The sequence below is a fragment of the Gobio gobio genome (assembly GCF_949357685.1).
Source record: "Gobio gobio genome assembly, chromosome: 17".
Taxonomy (NCBI): Eukaryota; Metazoa; Chordata; class Actinopteri; order Cypriniformes; family Gobionidae; genus Gobio; species Gobio gobio.
In genome coordinates, this window is record NC_137110.1 from 17,059,988 (window position 1) to 17,081,013 (window position 21,026).

General features: G+C 37.6%; 1 protein-coding gene across 2 annotated transcripts in view; it reads right to left on the reverse strand.

Annotated features, from left to right (window-relative positions):
- Positions 1–21,026, reverse strand: part of negr1 (neuronal growth regulator 1) — a 165,461-nt gene that overhangs the window by 120,436 nt on the left and 23,999 nt on the right. The gene's annotated exons all lie outside the window — the stretch shown is intronic.

Consider the following 21,026-nt stretch of genomic DNA (forward strand, 5'->3'; position numbering starts at 1 on the left):
ATAGACAGCGGATCATTTCCATAATGACCAACGCAATCTACCAAGAGCAGCGCAAATTAGCGTATGGTTTAAGACATGCTATTTTGGGCAGTAAATAATGGCACAAATTGACTACTCATGTTGGATGCTTCATTTAAATGCTCTCCTCCCATACATTTTGCGTTTGAAAGGGAAACTCCTACAAATGCATATGCAATAAGGTCACGGTTAGTCCATGAAAGATCAAATAATAAAGAGGTTAACTTTAATAAAACAAAACCAAAGCAGTAGTCCAACAGGCGGGTACAACATAACAGTGTGTCCTTTACACAAACAACACCAGACATTGAGGAACTGAAACAGAGAGCTATTATATACATATAATATACACATTATATTATATGTTATATGTTTATTATACCCACATAATACACATAGGATGATGAAACAAGTGGGATCTAATTAACGAGTAACCAAGGTGACAAACTAGTGGTGGAAAACTGTGAACCAAGGAAAACTAACTAGATAAAGTCAGACACAACAGGAACTGAATACAATGAAAATTAAACTTAAAGTAAGCATAACTGTAACAGTCAGCCGCAAAAAAATAACTGCGTCCATGTCTTTTCAGCGCTAATTTTTCACTGTATGTCTTTAGTAAATCCCGACAGCAGATTTTTTAACACTAAAAGAGGATGTGTTAGAGCAAGCTGTTAGTAAATCTGGCCCTATCTGCGTATATACACAGAACATATTGACCTAGAATGTGATTTACTAGCTAATGATGGTTTTTAATTTTTGCTAAATATTTACAAGACACACAAGATATTTCTGTGTATAACACTCCAAACTGACTAGAGGAAACGAAAAAGAAACATATCGTAAATATCGTCTAGATTTTATTTTAGATAGTGGGGAAAATCATACTGACTGTTTAATAACACTTGCAAATCATACAAACTACATCAGTCCCTGGTGTGCACAAAATAAACTGTAAAAGACAACAACAACAAAATAACTATTTAATATTTAAAGCAGTAGTTCCCAGCTGGTGGGTCGTGACCCAAAAATGGGTCATACGTCTGTTCTAAAAAAAACAATGTTAAATGCAAATAATAAAATGCAACAAAGTGTATAATCATGCATTTAGGAGAGCAAATTAAATAGGCTTATCAACTTTTTTAAAGGAAGGAGAAAGCGGTTCCCATATCTTTTGCTGTTGATGTCAAAAGCCACCCAGCCCAATTAAAACCAACAGTATTTTGGTGCGAATCCATCCGTCACCTTGTAGAAGCCAAATTATGCAGATCCTAACATGGACAGGTTGCATGACATTCCTTCTTCCTCAAAAAGCATGTTTTTAATTTTTCATTTCAGTCCATCCTGCCTTGTTTTTGATCCTGGATTTCTGTCTTCTGTATACGTTTAAGCGTGACGTCTTCAAATTGACAGTTCTGACAGAACACAAACGCACAAATGTTTAATGTTTTTAAATCTCATGTAAGTTCCATATTCCACAGACTATTTTCATGTGGGGATTTTGAAGATACTATTGAAGATATTCCAAAATAAAAATTGTGAAGAAAGTCATCATACAGGTTTATGAGGGTGAGTAAATTATTTTTTAAAAATGTGTCACAAGTGGGGGGAGGAAGGGGACCTGTACTTTTAATATCATGTTTTTCTAAACCTGAACAGAGATTGTTATGCAGAATTTAAAGGGATATTTCACCCAAAAATGTAACTTCTGTCATAATTACTCGCACTTCTGTTCTGACTTTGAAAGACAAAGACTTTGAAAAAGTTACCCAAACAAACAAAAAAGGATGCTTGGAACTTTAATCTGGTAGCACGTCTAACATATTTGTTGTTTGTCAGCGGTGGTGTGAGTGTCTGTTAAGAGTTATTCCCACAGGATACTCTTGAAGTTACAGGTGAGTATGGGAGTCAACATATCCGTCTGTAAAGGTCCTGTTCTTCGTGATCCCATTTTTCAAACTTTATTTAGTGTGTAATGTTGCTGTTAAAGCATAAATAATACCTGTAAAATTATAAAGCTCAAAGTTCAATGCCAAGCGAGATATTTTATTTAACAGAAGTTCCCTTTCAAAGCCTACAGTGAACGGCCGGTTCGGACTACATCCCTGTACATCCTGCTTTAATGACGTCAGTAGAACAGTTTGTCGACTAACCTCCGCCAACAAGAATACGCAAAAGGGGGCGTGGTCTTGTTGCTCTCCCACGTGGAGAAGAGGAAGTGTTGCGTTTGTCGCCATGTCGTCTAGACGCTGTTATTTTCATCCCGGAGTCAAATCACCTTTGTGGCTCAAATTGATACGGTAATATAGACATGTTTACAATAACATTGAGCGCATGGTCAAGAGGCGTGACCTTTCCGGGCAACGTGCGTTATGCTGCTGTCGAATCACAACACGGGAACCGCTGGCACAATCAGAACTCGTTACGTATTTCTGAAGGAGGGACTTCATAGAATAAGGAAATCCTCAAGACGTTTTTAGGACAGTGAAAACAGCGGTATACAGATAAGTAAATTGTGTGAAAAATACTGTGTTTTTTTACACGCGAAACATGAACACATGTTATATTGCACACTGTAAACACAATCAAAGCTTCAAAAAAACAGGGAAAACGGGACCTTTAAAGGGCTAAGCTCACTTCCCTGAAAATTAAATGGATCTTGCGCAAATGTGCTGGACATGTTCCCATGTCACTCAAAGAAAAAAATATAAAAATGAGGCTGATGTTATGAATCGGGGTTTAACTTTTGTTTCACTTGGGCTTGTTAAAAAGTGTACACACAATGATTAGACAAGACTTAAAATGACACAGTTGAGTTACCATTACGCATGAGAAACTCCCACTGGAGAATGTGATTTAGAGCAGATCTTATTAAAAATGTATTGCTGCTTCTGGAATACAACCTCCCAAATTAAAAACATTTCATAATGTCAAATTGCATGTTGTGTACAGCATCATAAATCCAATAAAAGTAACCACTGAAACATTAATTATTGCTTTTATTAGTACCATATTAAATCTCAAAATGTATGAAAAACCATCTGAAATATGAGTGATATGTCATAATTTGTCCAGAGTTCATGCATGACACATGAATTTCAATGACAGATAATAGGGTATAACTTATGTAGGCTTAAATTCATAAGCACAACTAATTAATTGCAATACAGATGATAGAGTATTCACATTAGCATTAATGTCATACGAGACATGAGATATTTATTTATTTATGTGTAAAAACTATCTAAATAAATAAATACTTGTTCTAAATGATCACACAAACAGTATATACCCAAGACTTCAGATTAAAGGAACACTCCACTTTTTTTGAAAATAGGCTCATTACAAGTCCCCTAGAGTTAAATAGTTGAGTTTTATCGTTTTTGAATCCATTCAGCCGATCTTTGTATCTGGTTGTAGCACTTTTAGCGTAGCTTAGCATACATCATTGATTCTAATCAGTCCATTAGCCTCTCGTTCAAAAAATGAACACTTTCAATATTCTTCCTATTTAAAACTTGACTCTTCTAAAGTTACATCGTGTGCTAATACCAACTGAAAATGAAAAGTTTCGATTTTCTACACCTATATGGCTAGGAACTACTTTCTCATTCCTGCGTAATAGTCGCGGATCTTCGCGGCCGAACCATGGCTGCAGCGGCGCAATGATTCGTTGGTATTCTGTGAAACATGGTGGTAGTATACACCTTCGACTTACTATCACAGCCCTTTACAACACACAGAACCATGGCTAATCACACAGGTATAGGGACTCTAGCGAAGATCCGTGACTATTACGCAGGAATGAGAAAGTAGTTCCTAGCCATATAGGTGTGTAGAAAATTGCAACTTTTCCTTTTCAGTTGGTCTTAGCACACAATGTAACTGTAGAAGAGTCAAGTTTTAAATAGGAAAAATATTGAAAGTGTCTTTGGTCATTTTTTGAATGAGATGCTAATGGACTGATTAGAATCAATGATGTATGCTAAGCTATGCTAAAAGTGCTACCGCCAGATACAAAGATCGGCTGAATGGATTCAAAAACGGTAAAACTCAACTATTTAACTCTAGGGGACTTGTAAAATGCACAACTACAAGTAACTGCAGAACATCTTAAGCACATTCCTAGGGTTAACTTGTTCTTACAAAAGCTCAACTTGTTCTTCTTCTAAAATCCCCTAAAATCTTCTAAAAACTCATCTTGATAAACAAAATGACATTTAAAAAAAAAATCCTGTGCAAATAATCTGTTCATGCCTTAAAATAGCTTGACTGTAACTCTACACCCTTGCTTAATTTAGTATACATGGAACCACAAATATGCAAATGTTCCATGTTCGCCATCTTAGAAGCTGCCTTCTAAAGCATCCTTAGAAACACTTTTAACAACTTAGAACGTCAGTGAACGTTATTATATACATACTGTAATTCACCTGCTATATTGCCATATGTAGTCGATTTTACCTGTCCCTTCTTAAAAGTGTTTGTGATGGTAGGAAACAGGTGTGGTTTCAAACTGCGTTTTTGAGACTGACTTCGACACACTGCAGTTTTCAGAAGAAAATACTCATGATGAATTTGCACATGGTTTGTCTTGATAAAAGCATATTAAAAACACCACACTGACAAATGAACAACATTGAAAACTTGATCTCCACCACAGGCGGTCCGAATGCTTTTTATTTACTATTTGAGATATCACAAAAACATTTTGAAGAAAGAAAGTCACAAGGGTTTTGATTGACATCAAGGCAAGTAAATGATGACAATTTCGATTTTTGAGCAAACTATCCTTTTAAGAGCGTGATTTGCAATGTTATCAAAAAATCAATCATGTAATACAAAATCAGTTGGAGTTTGAGTAAATAAAGAAATTGCTGACTGAAAAATACAAAACAAAGGACAGATATTTTAGAAGGTTACATTTACTCAATAGATCATTCATAAATTATTTAATAAAAACTTTCTGATTATTTGGTAAAAGCAACACTCTTTGATTTTCTTGTAAAAACTCCTCATGCAGGCAGACTGGCCTATCGCTGACAGTGGAGGTTTCATCACCAATTGTAACCTCTGAAACCGCAGGATGGCTGGTGTCAAAGCACCGCAGAGATCTACTCGGACATACCTCACAATACCTCCTCACAAAGGCCTAAGTGGTTTCCACTGGGGTGTAGGATACTGTGAAGGAAAGAGTAAGGACCTCCACGTGTGCTAAACTTCCTTTATGCCACCTGGAAGAAACAGGTGGAAAAGGTTCAAAGCCCATTCCATGCACCTACTAGCATGTGCTAGTCTTTGAACCTTTGGACTTCTGTGGGACTTTATGACTGTATGTGTGTGTGCACACTAGGGGCTAGCTAGTTTGGTTTGTTGTTATTGATAGACATATTTTTCATTAAAAAAAATTCTTACAATACTGTAACTCTGAACTTGACAAGTAAACATTCAAACAAAATGAGATTATTTAGCTTCTTCCCGCCTTGCCGTAAAAAAAGGGGTTCAAATAATGTTACTTATTACATATATGTGAGTTTTGCCTCTAATGCTTTAAAAAGCATAATGGGATATTAAAGTGCAGAAATACCAGCACAACTATATTGATTCAATGGATATACATTCACAGAAAGCCTTTTAACTTTGTTATTCATATAGCAGAGTAACTAAACCATATGCTGACTATTACTTTCATTAATAATTCATGGTTAATTTTTAGCCCTGGTTTCACATTTATGATACACTCTAAAAAAAAAGTCTCGTAATCATAGGGGAACCTTTTTTAGTGCTATATAGCACCAATTTTGGTGCTTCAGTGGTTCTTCAGAGGTGCTATATAGCACCTTAGTCAAAGAACCGGTGAAGAACCTCTGAAGAACCGCTGAAGAACCACTGAAGCACCAAAAATGGTGCTATATAGCACTAAAAAAGGTTCCCCTATGATTACGAGCCAAGAACTATTTTTGGTGCCATATAGAACCTTTTTTTTTTAAGAGTGTATGTATGATATGAATTTTAGACATGGATATATTTGATTTGACATCTTGCCTACATGTAGAAAATGTACTTTGACATGCAAAGTAGATTTTATCATGAAACTAATTATGTTTTAAGAAATGCAATGTTTTTTTCATGATAAAATCTACTTTGCATGCCAAAGTACATTTTCTACATGGTAGGTAAGATGTCAAAACATATCCATGTCTAAAATATATATAATTCATATCATAAATGTAAAACCAGGGCTAAAAATTAGCCATGAATATCTCTCAATCACAGGCAGCTGTGTATGGTAAAAATGCCACTGTCGCATCTTACCCCACTCCCCCCTAACCCAAAACAACTGCAGCCCTATATATTTTGCATGCACATTTGTATTTCCAGGCTAATTCGCATTATGTTACCAATTTAAATAAGCATTTGCTCTCAATGTCTCAAAACAGCACAGAGAAGAGACTGTAATCAAGTCATGTTTGTTCTTTCTCTCTCCCTGAAATTCCCCTTAATCATCTTTATTCATCCCTTCAAAGCACAGCTCTGTGAAGCTCATGAGGGCAAACCTCTTCACACTGGTGGGATTTTTCATCTCATGATCTCTTCAGAATCCACCGAGGCTTTCCACATTGTGAAACACTGATTAGGTCTTCATCTGGCATATTCTGATTCAAAACACCATTTCTGAAAAGCAGATTCATGAGGCCTTTGTCTTTATTTTGGCTTGAAGTGCAAGTTTTCCCGAATTTGACGCATCCAAAGAACCGTGCCAAGGCTAGTTAAAAACACTGAACCTGGATATCCTTATAACACTGACTACGTTGAGCTCCACCAATTACAGTTTCTGTTACAGTACAGGGTGTTTTCTGTAATCTAAACGGGATTTTCTTTTCATTTCGGATTGACCTAGATTTCTTTGTTCTTCTGATCACTCTTTCCAGCTGAATGATTCACTTAAGGTATGTTTCCTGGCAAAGCCTTCGAGATGGATTCCACTAAAGGTTTAAAAAAATTCTGAACACACAATGTGTTTACTTAGGAAATGTGCGTTTTACAAATAGAATTGAGTTTACTTGTACAAATGTGTTTATTTTCCTTCTCCCTTCTGTTGTTCAAAGGTTTGGTATCAGTAACATTTTTGTTACATAAATTAATAATTTTATTCAGCAAAGATGCATTAAAGGGAAATAAAAATTTGCCCATGATTTACTCTCCTCAAGTCATCCTAGGTGTATATGGCATTCTTCTTTCAGACGAATACAATCTGAGTTATATTAAAAATGTCCTGGCTCTTCCAAGCATTATAATGGCACTGAATGGCTTACACACATGCATCGCATCACTTCACTTCAGAAGGCCTTTATTAACCCCCTCAGAGCCGTGTGGAGCACTTTTATGAAGGATAGATGCACTTTTATGGACTTCAAAACAGAAACAACCATTCGCTGCCATTACAAAGCTTGGAAGAGCCAGGACATTTTGTAATATAACTCAGATTGTATCCGTCTGAAAGAAGAATGTCCCATATCCCATTGATCAGATGTTGCATGTTACTTCAAGACTTTATTCATCAAAGAATCCTGGAAAAAAATGTTTTAGTTTGCACAAAATATTAAGTTGCATAACAGTTTTATATTTTATCCCCTATAACCCTACCCCTAAACACAACCCTCACAGAGTATGATTATGATTTATGTATGTAGTATGATTTAAGACCAGAAAATGTCCCCACAAGGTCAAAAATTACAAGCAATATTATCTTTGAGGACACACACACACACACACTATAAATTACATTTAAATTGCATATAAGAAATGGGTTTGAAATTGTTTAGTGTTACTTTTACCAGTGAGACGTAATACTAAATAGCAATACTTAATTACACATTTTTAACTAAAAACTGTAAAATGTCTGCAAACCCCATTTTATGATCAGATTGTGGAAGCATTCAGGAGTAAAATGCCTCAAACTGAACCGCAAACTCAGTGACATTCTTCCTTCTTCAAAGCAGAACAATTCAAGCCAGCAGGCACACGACCAGGGTAGTTTGGGAATGGGAATAGAGAAACAGGGTTTTGGGAGGGAAACAGCTGAAAACGCACCTTCTAGCCATATCTGTGCTCGCTACGCTAGTTTCATATGGTGGCTGCAGCTTGCAGCAGACAAGTATTTGAAGCATATTTGTCTATTTTTTTTCCTGATCATGATGATGTCAGGCGGAATGAGAAATCGTTTCAGAGATAGAGCACGTTATTACATTTTGATTAAAGATTACAAAGACAATAGCATACACAGATGAATCGCCCACAATAAGAGCAGGAACAAGTAAATGGGGTCCATTTTGACTGTTGTTGACTTCAAAATCAGCAAAATACCTACATGAAAGTTGCATTACAAGAGCAAATTGTATTAGGAGAGACATTTAAACCAAACATCACAGGGATTAAAGTAGAGAATGTCACTGGGATTGCAGCATCCTCCTCCCAAAGGATCCCCCCCACACACACACGCACACACACACTATTTGTGTCTTTTTTCTTTAATAAGACATATGCCTGCCTGATGTTGACCCCACTGTTGATTTTGCGTGTGCCAAAGAGCTAAAGCAAGAGAGGTACTCTTTTGTGAAGACCAAGGATTAAAATAAGATTAAGTTGATCCCAGCCAACAAATCTTGTCTCACAATGTGCCACAAGTTCTCAACACCAGATTAAATGTCAAAGCCAAGCTATAATATTGTCTGTAATGTGTAGAAAACCAACTGGCAACATTCCCATAAGTGCCTTTAGCAATGAGAAATGATGATAATTACATCTGGACGTACGTGGACATGGAAACTGAGGCTATTGGCTGCCAAATGCCAAACAATGGCCAGAACTAATAAAGATGACTGAATGTGGAGATGCCTTCGTGCACATAAGCTCTCATTTCTAAAGGACAGAGGGGTTTTTTTTTTATATAGTTTTAATAAATGAATCAAAACGCACATTATATTGAAGCTAACTACCATTTACCTCTACCTCCCTCACTCACATACACATACTCTCACATGCATGCACAATATTATCTCAACATCTGCTATTTCAAATGAACACTGTATCTCCTGTGTCAAAATTACCCATTCAAAACCGGCAAAAATACATCAAATAATCCACTAGGGATCTCAGCCTCCCCTAGCCATCTGTGCTCCAGTCCAAACCATCAGACAGCTAATAGTTATGGTTATTACAGTGTTACCTCTCAAAGGACAAATTTAAAGTTTCCATTTGGATTTACATCATGTTCGGATTCCACTCACCTAACAAGCTTTTGTAGGATAACAATATTCTCCTGTCAACGTGACTGTTCTGAATATAGACTTTTCTCACAGTTTGACTTGCGTATTTAGTGTTTTATTCATTTTCAGGGAGCAGAGCATTATGATGAGCCATATTTTCATTAAATCTCAAATTTGCAGAAATATGTTATCATCAATCATGCCATCAATTATGTCGCAAATTCTCAATAAATCATTTATTGCTACTTGCCTGAAGGCATTTTGGCTGAGTTTGGTTTTATGCAAGACAAGTTCATTGCTCCAATTACTATTAATTTCATGGGGTGATCCAGTTCTCTCTCTCTCTCTCTCTCTCTCTCTCTCTCTCTCTCTCTCTCTCTCTCTCTCTCTCTCTCTCTCTCTCAAATACACAAATACAAATACAATTTCGCAGGTCATTCCTATTATGCAGTACCTTTTGAACTTTCAAGAAAGAGAGAAGTAAATATGCGTGTGTAACATTCTAAGGAAGAAGTTAAACTTTATTAATTAAAATTTAGATTTAATTAGATTTTTTTAATAAACTGACAAAAAAGTTTTGTTTGTTTATATTTCAATTTGTTTGAATTTCCCTAAAAGGATGAATAAAGTATTCATCATCATCATCATCATCATCATCATCATTTCAAGACGCAGGCATATATGATTAGGTCATAACAATGTAAAGTCAACCTAATTGTAAATACTGCAATGATTTCAATGCACTTTTAATCTGCCCATTATGTTTCCTAAAGAGTGTTATTCCATTAGTTTCTCAAACCTTCCTTGTGAGGGAAGCATAACTGCAGACAGTGCAGAGATGTTTTTTTTATAGTGTCAATGCAGTATTAAACTGACCGTAATGGCAGTCATGTGGCGTTTTTTTTTTCAAGTTTTTAAATGTTTTAGCAATAAACAGCAATAACTACTGACTACCAATGATTATTAGAGCACATGAAATAATAAATAATAACACATTTACATGTGTTCACTACATGCATTGACAATTTCTAGATTTGTTTTTCTGTGTTTTAGTTCTTCAATTGAAACGTTCTAAATCTATTTGGTAAAAAAGCAGTTTGGTCAAAATTATGACTGAAAAAAATCTCTACGTACATATTAGCAACAGAATCACCATTGGCAAGTAAAATTATGATTACTCCTCATAGAGTCATTGGAACAACTTTTGTGCAAAGTCTGCCAATTTTGTGATACCCACAGGCTCCCCTTTTGCATCTGGTTTCACACGTAAGCTTAAAAGGAGTAGTTCACTTTAAAATTAAAATTACCCCATGATTTATTCAACCTCAAGCCATCCTAAGGTGTATTTGACTTTCTTCTTTCTGATGAACACAATCTGAGTCATATTAATAAATATCCTGACACTTCCAAGCTATATAATGGCAGTGACGGGGTCCATTGAGTTTGAAGCTCAAAAAAGTGCATCCATCCCTCATAAACTTAGTCTACACGGCTCCGGGGGGGGGTTAATAAAGGCCTTCTGAAGTGAATCGATGGGGTTTTGTAAGACAAAATATCCATATTTAAAGGTCCCGTTCTTCGTGATCCCATTTTTCAAACTTTAGTTAGTGTGTAATGTTGCTGTTAGAGCATAAATAATACCTGTAAAATTATAAAGCTCAAAGTTCAATGCCAAGCGAGATATTTTATATAACAGAAGTTCCCTTTCAAAGCCTACAGCGAACGGCCGGTTTGGACTACATCCTGGTATTTCCTGCTTTAATTACGTCAGTAGAACAGTTTGTTGACTAACCTCCGCCCACAAGAATACGCGAAAAAGGGGGCGTGGTCTTGTTGCTCCCTCGTGGAGAAGAGGGAGTGTTGCGTTTGGTTCGGTTCGGTTGCGTTTGTCGCCATCAGACGCTGTTATTTTCATCCTGGAGTCAAATCACCTTTGTTTGGCCTTCAGGGGCTGTAGTTTGAGTGCGTTCATCTCCCCGTTATGGTAAGAGGCGTGACCTTCTCGGGCAACGTGTGCTAAGCCGCTGTCGAATCACAACACGGGAACCGCTGGCACAATCAGAACTCGATACGTATTTCTGAAGGAGGGACTTCATAGAACGAGGAAATTCTCAGGCCGTTTTGAGGACAGTGAAAACAGCAGTATACAGATAAGTAAATTGTGTGAAAAATACTGTGTTTTTTTACACATGAAACATTAACACATGTTATATTGCACACTGTAAACACAATCAAAGCTTCAAAAAAACATGAAAAACAGGACCTTTAAAACTTTATAAAGTAAAATATATAGCTCCTGGCAGACCACCTTCCATATTCAACTTACGAAAAAAGCATAACTGGCGCGTAGCTTAATTAGAACGTAGCGTAAATGTTTGAACTGCGAGAGGCGTTACGCTTTCTGCATAAGTTGAATACGGAAGGAGGTCTGCTGGAAGCTATAGATATATATTAAATAAGGATATTTTTCTTACAAAACCCCACGCATGAATATGCAAATGAGCCCCGCCTCCACTCACTCATATAGGCTCAATGTATCAGAATGGTAATGTGTTTTATGTATCGCTCTCTACAGTGTCAGACACATAATAACAGTAATTGATATGATTAGCCTTATGCTTGATTACGTTATCAAACAGCTAATAATGTGTTGCTAATGTTACACAAATCATGTTCCCATTCGCCATCTCAGTCTGCCTTCTAAAAATCAGTATCCTTAGAAACACTTTGAACAACTTAGAACATCAGTGGAGAAAGGCATATAGTTCCTCATGACATCATAATATACATCATTCATAATTCACCTGTTATATTGCTAAATGTACCCGATTTTTCATATCAACAGAAAAATATAGCCTGGCTTCGCTTGAGACGCCCCTACTTCAGAGCGGTTATAGTTAATGATATGCTAAAGCCGCCCGCACGTTGATGTGATTGGTTACAAGGTAGTTTGTGACGTCAGAAACACTGGCGATTTCATATTGCGTTTTTGAGACTCTTTTGTCATGTAATAATTTCTGTATGCTGGCCATAAACATTTTTGTAAGTGTGTCTATAATGTGATATGCTAAACTGATTTTATTTCGGGTGCGGGTCGGGTCAGGTGCGGATTTTAATTAGTGCTGCTGTCGGAAAACGGTCGTAAGCGGTTTTGAGCACTGCGGGTATATATGGGCGGGTGTGGATTTACAAAATCGGACCCGTGCAGGACTCTGGTAGTAGTACTATTTTAATAATAGACGTAATATTGTGTGATATTGTATATTCTATAAAGAAAATTAAAAAAAAATATTGATGCTCGCTTTCTTTGGCTTTCAGGTTTTGCCAATTAATATAGGACTTGAATTGTAATGACTATTATGACTGTTATATGACTGTTATTTTTTTTGATATAATGCATTTTAATGAATAAAGAGAAAAATAATAATTTCATATGTTGTTTAATGAAAATGTAGCTCTATGGCTTCCAGGTGTCAACAAATAAATTAGACTTGAATTGTAATGATTTATGACTGCTGTGTGCCAAATTATGATGCTACAATGCTTTTTAATAATTAAAGGTAAAAATATGATATTTTAATAAAGATACAAATATTTTTTGCATGGCTTCCAGATTTCGACAATTCAATTACTTTTTAGTGACTAGTATCTCTGTTATGTATGCCCTATTGAACTGTTTAATAAACAGATTAAAACCTAATATTAAAAGCCTAATATGTAACACTTTTGGATTAAAATATCAACAACAACAAAAACACTAGAACAATGTTATACACTCACCTAAAGGATTATTAGGAACACCTGTTTTATTTCTCATTAATACAATTTTCTAATCAACCAATCACATGGCAGTTGCTTCAATGCATTTAGGGGTGTGGTCCTGGTCAAGACAATCTCATGAACTCCAAACGGAATGTCAGAATGGGTAAGAAAAGTGATTTAAGCAATTTTGAGCGTGGCATAGTTGTTGGTGCCAGACGGGCCGGTCTGAGTATTTCACAATCTGCTCAGTTACTGGGATTTTCATGCACAACCATTTCTAGGGTTTACAAAGAATGGTGTGAAAAGGGAAAAACATCCAGTATGCGGCAGTCCTGTGGGCGAAAATGCCTTGTTGATGCTAGAGGTCAGAGGAGAATGGGCCGACTGATTCAAGCTGATAGAAGAGCAACTTTGACTGAAATAACCACTCGTTACAACCGAGATATGCAGCAAAGCATTTGTGAAGCCACAACACGCACAACCTTGAGGCGGATGGGCTACAAAAGCAGAAGACCCCACCGGGTACCACTCATCTCCACTACAAATAGGAAAATGAGGCTACAATTTGCATGAGCTCACCAAAATTGGACAGTTGAAGACTGGATAAATGTTGCCTGATCTGATGAGTCTCGATTTCTGTTGAGACATTCAGATGGTAGAGTCAGAGTTTGGCGTAAACAGAATGAGAACATGGATCCATCATGCCTTGTTACCACTGTGCAGGCTGGTGGTGGTGGTGTAATGGTGTGGGGGATGTTTTCTTGGCACACTTTAGGCCCCTTAGTGCCAATTGGGCATCGTTTAAATGCCACGGCCTACCTGAGCATTGTTTCTGACCATGTCCATCCCTTTATGACCACCATGTACCCATCCTCTGATGGCTACTTCCAGCAGGATAATGCACCATGTCACAAAGCTCGAATCATTTCAAATTGGTTTCTTGAACATGACAATGAGTTCACTGTACTAAAATGGCCCCCACAGTCACCAGATCTCAACCCAATAGAGCATCTTTGGGATGTGGTGGAACGGGAGCTTCGTGCCCTGGATGTGCATCCCACAAATCTCCATCAACTGCAAGATGCTATCCTATCAATATGGGCCAACATTTCTAAAGAATGCTTTCAGCACCTTGTTGAATCAATGCCACGTAGAATTAAGGCAGTTCTGAAGGCGAAAGGGGGTCAAACAGTGTTAGTATGGTGTTCCTAATAATCCTTTAGGTGAGTGTATATTTTGTTGACTTGTGTACATAAGACTTTTTTGACTTGTGTACTCCAAATGTTTCCAACAATGTTTAAATCCAGAGAAATCAGTTATTTTTATCAGTGTAACAGTTTATCAGTGTCGCGTTACCCTCAATTTCTGGTTCTACTTCTGTAAAAACTATGGAAACACTAAAGACGCTGCTCTGAGACCCCACACTGCCCGGCCAAAAAAAAAAGTTGCTGTTGAGATTTAAATAGGAAAATGCTTAAGAGTCTATGATTTAATCATTATTGATACATTTTGAAATATAAAAAAATAATATATGAGGCTCAAACATCCATTCCATAACAAACTTGCTTTCAAACAACACACTATACAGCCTGTAAAACATTGAAATAAATATCAGTAAATAATGGTAACCTAAATAATATCAGAAAGTTAAATATTAGTTAAAACAAATAACATTTGTTTTATATTTCCCCACAAAGATGCATCATATACAACTCTGTGCTTTGAAAGGGATGAAGGACACGAGAAGGAAAGATACCATCTCTTTTCTAATATCTCCATGTTTTCTCCTGTTGTTGTAATAGGTCTGAAGAGCGATTTTTATTTTCCGCAGGGTCAAGACATCTAGGGCCGGATTTACTAAACAGGGCAAATTAGCGTGAGAGCGCAATCCTATAAAAGCGCTGATAGGAGTGGAAAGTTGTGATCTACTGACGACACGCAAATTAAAGAACACAGAGGCAGCCAGATCATTTCCATAATGACCAACACATTCTACCAAGATCAGCGTAAATTTGCATCTGGCTTAAGACATGCTTTTTTCGGGCTGTAAATAATGGCGCAAATACCAGTAAATTGACTAGCGCAAACCTTAGTAAATCACCTTGCATGATTCATTTAAATACTCTCCTCCCATAAATTTTGCATCTAAAAAGGGAAACTCCTACAAATGCATGTGAAATAAGGTCAGCCGCAAAAATAACCCTGCCCACGCCTTTTCAGCGCTAATTTATCACTGCTTGTCTTTAGTAAACCCAGACAGTAGTTTTTTTAATGCCACAACAGGGTTTGCGCTGACGCAAGCTGTTAGTAAATCTGGCCCTACAGCTATGCACTGCCAGAGAAAGATAAACTAAACTCATCGGCATGTGTGAAATGTGCTATACAAATAAACTTGACGTGTATGTGCAATTTCATGTGCAATTAAAAAGGTATATGTCCTACAACGCGGTGGTGTGATTGTCAAGTTTACCGGCACAGCCCTATGTTATGTCGTTTTTCATTTCTTAACAACCATGTAGGAAGACACATCATTGCCATATTCTAGGATGACAATATCAAGATTCATCAGGCTTAAATTTTGAAAGAATGGTTGAGAGCATGAAGAATCATTTTCACACATGAATTGGCACCTCTCCAGACCTTAAATACATTTAATTCATTGCATTGTCAAAAACCGATGCACCTCTTGATGGAAATAAAATCACAACATTTATGTGATAAAGTCGCTGTTTGGATTTAAATAGGCAGTTGCTTAAGGCATTTTTTGGGCCGGACAGCGTATATTATGTGTTTTATTAGACAGGTGAGATACTATTTGGATACATTTATCGACAGAAAATTAAATTACTGTTATATAGCAACACAGTTAGTCTTATTGTTTAAATCTCGTTTTCTTGATTTACCACAAGTAACATTTTGTATCCAAAAAGCAAATAAGAATATTATTTTGTCAAGTGGCTAACATAGCATAATCAGAAGGAGCTTTATTTGTAGTAACAGTAATACAGCATTTTCAGTGTTTTAAAATGAATTGCATGCCATTTAGCAACACAAGTCATCCAGCTTTTATTATTATGAAATTCTATCTATCTAGCTTACAAGTGTCTCATACCAGCCACTGAGCTAACGCACAGAATAATGTTAACATAACTTTCAACACTCAAATGTATTTTTAGTATGATTGTTTTAACAATGTATCACAGTAACGTTAAGAAATCTTTAATACGGCTTATCCATGAACACAATTTCTGCACGAATCCTGTCAGATTCAAATCATCTCCACCGAATCGAAATCAATTCCATCAGCTGTGGAGGTGAAGGCAACACCTCCCACAATTCCACACTCATTCACGGCGTCATCAAGCTACACCTTCGTTATTGTTTTGAATAAGCAACCTCTAGCGGCGAAACTCACATACTTTGCCTTTAAATTGTGCTTTTATGTGCACTGCAGTGACCAGTAATCTGCAGCTAATAGAGCAATTTGCGCTTTTTTCCCACTCAGTAAAGCACATTCCAAAAACAGTAGTAGTCCTACTGTACATTTACTAGCGATATAACAACAAACATACAGCATGTATTCACAAGACAAACGTACTATTCCACAATAAACTGTGCACTGACTCATAAAACTCTGAGTCAACCTATAATTATATGATTGGCTGAGGTGCCTCTCACATGATCCAATTTAGCTGGTTTGCTTGCTCCAATGGTAGAGCCACAGACCCTCGTATCTCCCAAAAATAGGACATCACAGATGCAACTGTCTGCGACTTTTCAGTCCAGTTTTCTATACTCCTGCTTTATTTTAATATTGAACAGCCTCATGCATTCTTTTCTGGCAAATGCTTTGTCAGAGAGTTCTAGAGACACAACATACAGTCAAAATATATCTGTGCCAAACTTATTCTTAGCCACTAAGGCTGGCCACACACTTGAAGTCAATCAAACATGTTAGATATTTACGACTCTTGATCGGGCTGTCTCTGACTAGATACCGTCAATAGCCAATGAGAGCGAGCAAGCAAGCTTCACCAACCGGATAACATGACGCTTTTTCATGTTTCTTCTATCTTCATATAAGCCCAAAGTAGAGTAATGTGCAATAATGGAACAGTGTCTCACTGGAATGCGAAGTTCAACTGTAACATCTGTAACGTTTGTATGCATTAGATAACAATTCATTTCCAATTCACCTCCAGCGTTGCAAACTCCACTAAGACTTCACCCAAGACTTTTTCTCGGTTTCTGTTTCAGTCTTTCACTGCAAAACAGAGCGCAGACTGTGCACGCCAGGAGAGCCAGCTGACGAAGTCGATGGTACCCCATATTTGTTGTTGTTTCTGATGTTTCTGTGAGATCACGTATCTGTGGAATTCCCACTGTGAAATCGTTACTACAATCGACAGGTGTGTGGTCTCGTAGTCTGGCCGAATCATGTAGTGTGTGCGTTCGGAGAATTATAATGTTAAAGGGGCTATATGCGTTTTTCTGAAATTTAAACTCGCGACTGACACCTGTGGCCAAAAAACAGAACTGCTCTTATTTTCTGCTCGCTCTCGCAGCGGTGGTGACGTCACATCCGCAGACAGCGCGGGAAAAATCCAACCCGACAGAAAATAGGAAAAATAGGATACAGGCTTATAGGTGCACCCACTGTGAGTGGACAAGGTGTCAGTATGCTCATCAGGAGATGTTTGAGTCATAAATGGTAAAATAAAAAGGCTATTGTTACGTTTATTTTGGGGAAAAAGTTGCATATAGCCCCTAAAAACGTTAGTTGAAACTGTCCTTAAGGCTGGCCACACACATGAACGATTTTAAGCCTGACTTTGAGCCCGATTTGCACCCCCAATCGATCGGGGGGCGTGGCCCAATTCGAGGCTTATCGCAAAAAACCTTTTTGTCCAAAAAAATCCTCAATTGTGTGGTGTTTGTTACGATTATTTTACTGCTCCCGATCGTGTCTGAGCCCACACGATCCCAAACATGTTTGATATACGACTCTTGATTACGCTGCCTCTGACGTGATACCCGCGATAGCCAATGAGAGTGAGCAAGCTTCACCAACCGGATGTTGCATGCTTCTATAGCTGAAACTTGGCAGACACAAACATGCCACGAAAGTGGAGTATTGAGAAAAATCATCCGCCATTTGTTTTTCTCCTCAAGTCATATTTGATCTCGCGAGTCTCCGTGAGATATCGTCTCAATGTGAAAATGTTACAACAATCGATAGGTAAGTGGTCTCGCGGTCCTGATGAATCTTCTGGTGTGTGCATTCAGAGGATTTTAATACTAAAAACCAGTTGAAACTGCCCTTATATCTCCTACAGTTTTAAAATGGGTTAAGATTTGAAAATCTTCTAGTGTGTCCCAGGCCTACCTCAATCACTGGCGAGTGAAAACTTATTAGCTAACGACAGACATTTAATCACATGCAAGTGATTACTTGCAACATAGACAAAATAGATTTATAATAAATAGTTATAAATACAGGTAACAAAAAAATTTTTGACAAAAAAACTATGACTTACATTACCTGCACACTAAATAAAGAGATTTAGACTTCTCTGTAAGGCACTGTTACGTCCGCAACGTTATAAATATAAATTACAGGTACTGAGCTTGGCAAAATCTGTATTTAGCCTTTTATGTCGTTTTGTTGTAGCTCCAGTCTATCATCAGTTTTCATGCGTGTTCAACTAGGCGGCATTTTCTCCATTTAGAAGGTGCAGCTTTTCCACAATCTTAGGTTTTGTGCCGATCTCTCAGATACCAGGTTAAAAGTGGCAGAGCGCCACATTGTCAAAGTGGAAGAGATGCAACAGTCTGTTCTTTATATGGAGTTAAATAGAGCTAGGCCTTATGATTACACCCTAAAAAGCTATTATACATGCTATCATTACAATGATTATACACAAGTGGTCCTGCCCAGGATGATATGAATTGAATTCTTTGTAAAGCTGCTTTGAAATTATTTAAATTATGACAAGCACCATACAAATATCGCTGCATTGAATCGAACGTGACAAACAGCATATGTGAACAAGGAGCGTTCAGCAATGTACCAAGACTCGAACCCTGTTGAGACCAACAGTATGTGCATAAATCAACAGCGATGGGCAAGTGTCTCTCAACTTTAATTCTAATTCCTACAACAAATACTGGATAAATGATGTATGTGAGGGCCCACTGGGACCCTGCCATATTTTGCATGACCTAATTCTGCTCACTGCCTTCCTTAAGTGACATATTTCTCGCAAGCCAGCACACCCTTTGCCACCTAATGTAGTGGAAGAACTAGGCTATAGAAAAACTCGATCATTCACCCCTGATGTTTTCTTTGCGCTGGGAGATATCATCTCTGCGCTTCAAAAGAAGACGCAGCGAGTGAAGGAAACCCGTTCTTTGTGCTTTCCGTGCCAGTATTGAAGGTGCTAACTGTCAGAAAAATCTGCCTCGCTGATGGATCATGACATAACAAACTACAAACAGATATGTACTAGGTTGCCGTTTATAGCAAGAGGAAGACATACAACATGAAGGCGTGTGTTTTAAGACCCGTTAATTTTACTGGGATGAAGGTAGATGAATAAGGCAAATTTAACGAGCGTTCCACCCTCACAAACACTGCATTTTTGGCAGGGGCTGAACCTCCTTGGGTAAGCTTTTTCTGAGACCATTTGGCAGAGATTATGCCTAGCTTAATGTCCGTCCCACAAAGGTCTTTGATTCATAACAGAGATTTGAAAGCACACTTACATTCATCGAGTAACTAGTGCATGCGAGAGAACGCTTTAATCAGATACAGCTACAGAGCAAAGGGATTAGAAACACTAAAATGTAATCAGTGTGATTAAAACATTAATGCGTACACATACAAAAGCATTTCAACAACAACCCGGCTACGCTGTAACAGCATAGTGCTGGAGAGGAGCGGAAAATATTCCACCATGCTGATAGTCAAATAGAGAAACAATTGCAGAGCATTTCAATACTAGATGAGAGTCAACAGGGGGGACCATTTTCTTTAAAGGGACTATGATAGGTGCTGTGATGCTGCAATAGGGGAAAATTGAAATGCTGCAGAGAAGGGAGGCTGAATCAAAGGAAGATCAGTTAAAAATACATCCATGCTAAGATGTCTTTAAGAAACATTGAGCAACATGATGTACATTAGAGACACTGTCACTGGTTTCTTCTTAGCACTTCCTGATACAGAAAATGACACCCGGCCAAGGTAACCATGGCAACACACCCTATGGACATGCACTAGATAGCCTCTGCTATCTAACACTAGTTCAAACACCTTGATAGGCATTTGCATAACAAGGGACAGTTCACTCAAATATAAGAATTTGGTCAGCATTTACTAACCCTCGTGTTGTGCAAAACTTTATACATAGTATAAGTTCTATTTAGAACCATATCTTTCTGAATAACCGTTTTATGATAAAAATGAACCTTTGTGTTAGAGTTTAGGGTTCTTTATTCAGAATGTACTTTATTAACTGTCGCAAAGTTCAGACAGTATGCAATTTCGGAGGCAGTGTTGGTCATTTATTCATTTAATCATGGTCAATGTCAACTGTCGATTATTAATGTATTCAGCTAATAACTGTTGTTAGAGCACTGTCATTTTTGCAACAATTTCACATGTCAATAAAAAATAAACTATAGCTGTGTTTCCACCACAGGAATTTTCCCCAAGAACTAGGGACTTTGGGGTGGTCCTCTGTGTGTTTCGACCGCAGGGACCAGGGTCTAAATGAAGTTCATTCCCCTCTCAGAAAGTCTCTGCTTGTGAGGTAGTACTTTTTCAAAGTTCAGGAACTTTCGGGGGTGGGACTTAGGTGCTGAACATGCTGATTGGTTGAGTTTATGCACCATTTTGATTGGCTGACGCCACGCAGCTTTTTATTTCAACCACCATTTTGTCTTTTGCGGTGCATGTAGTAAGAGTTGTTTGCTATT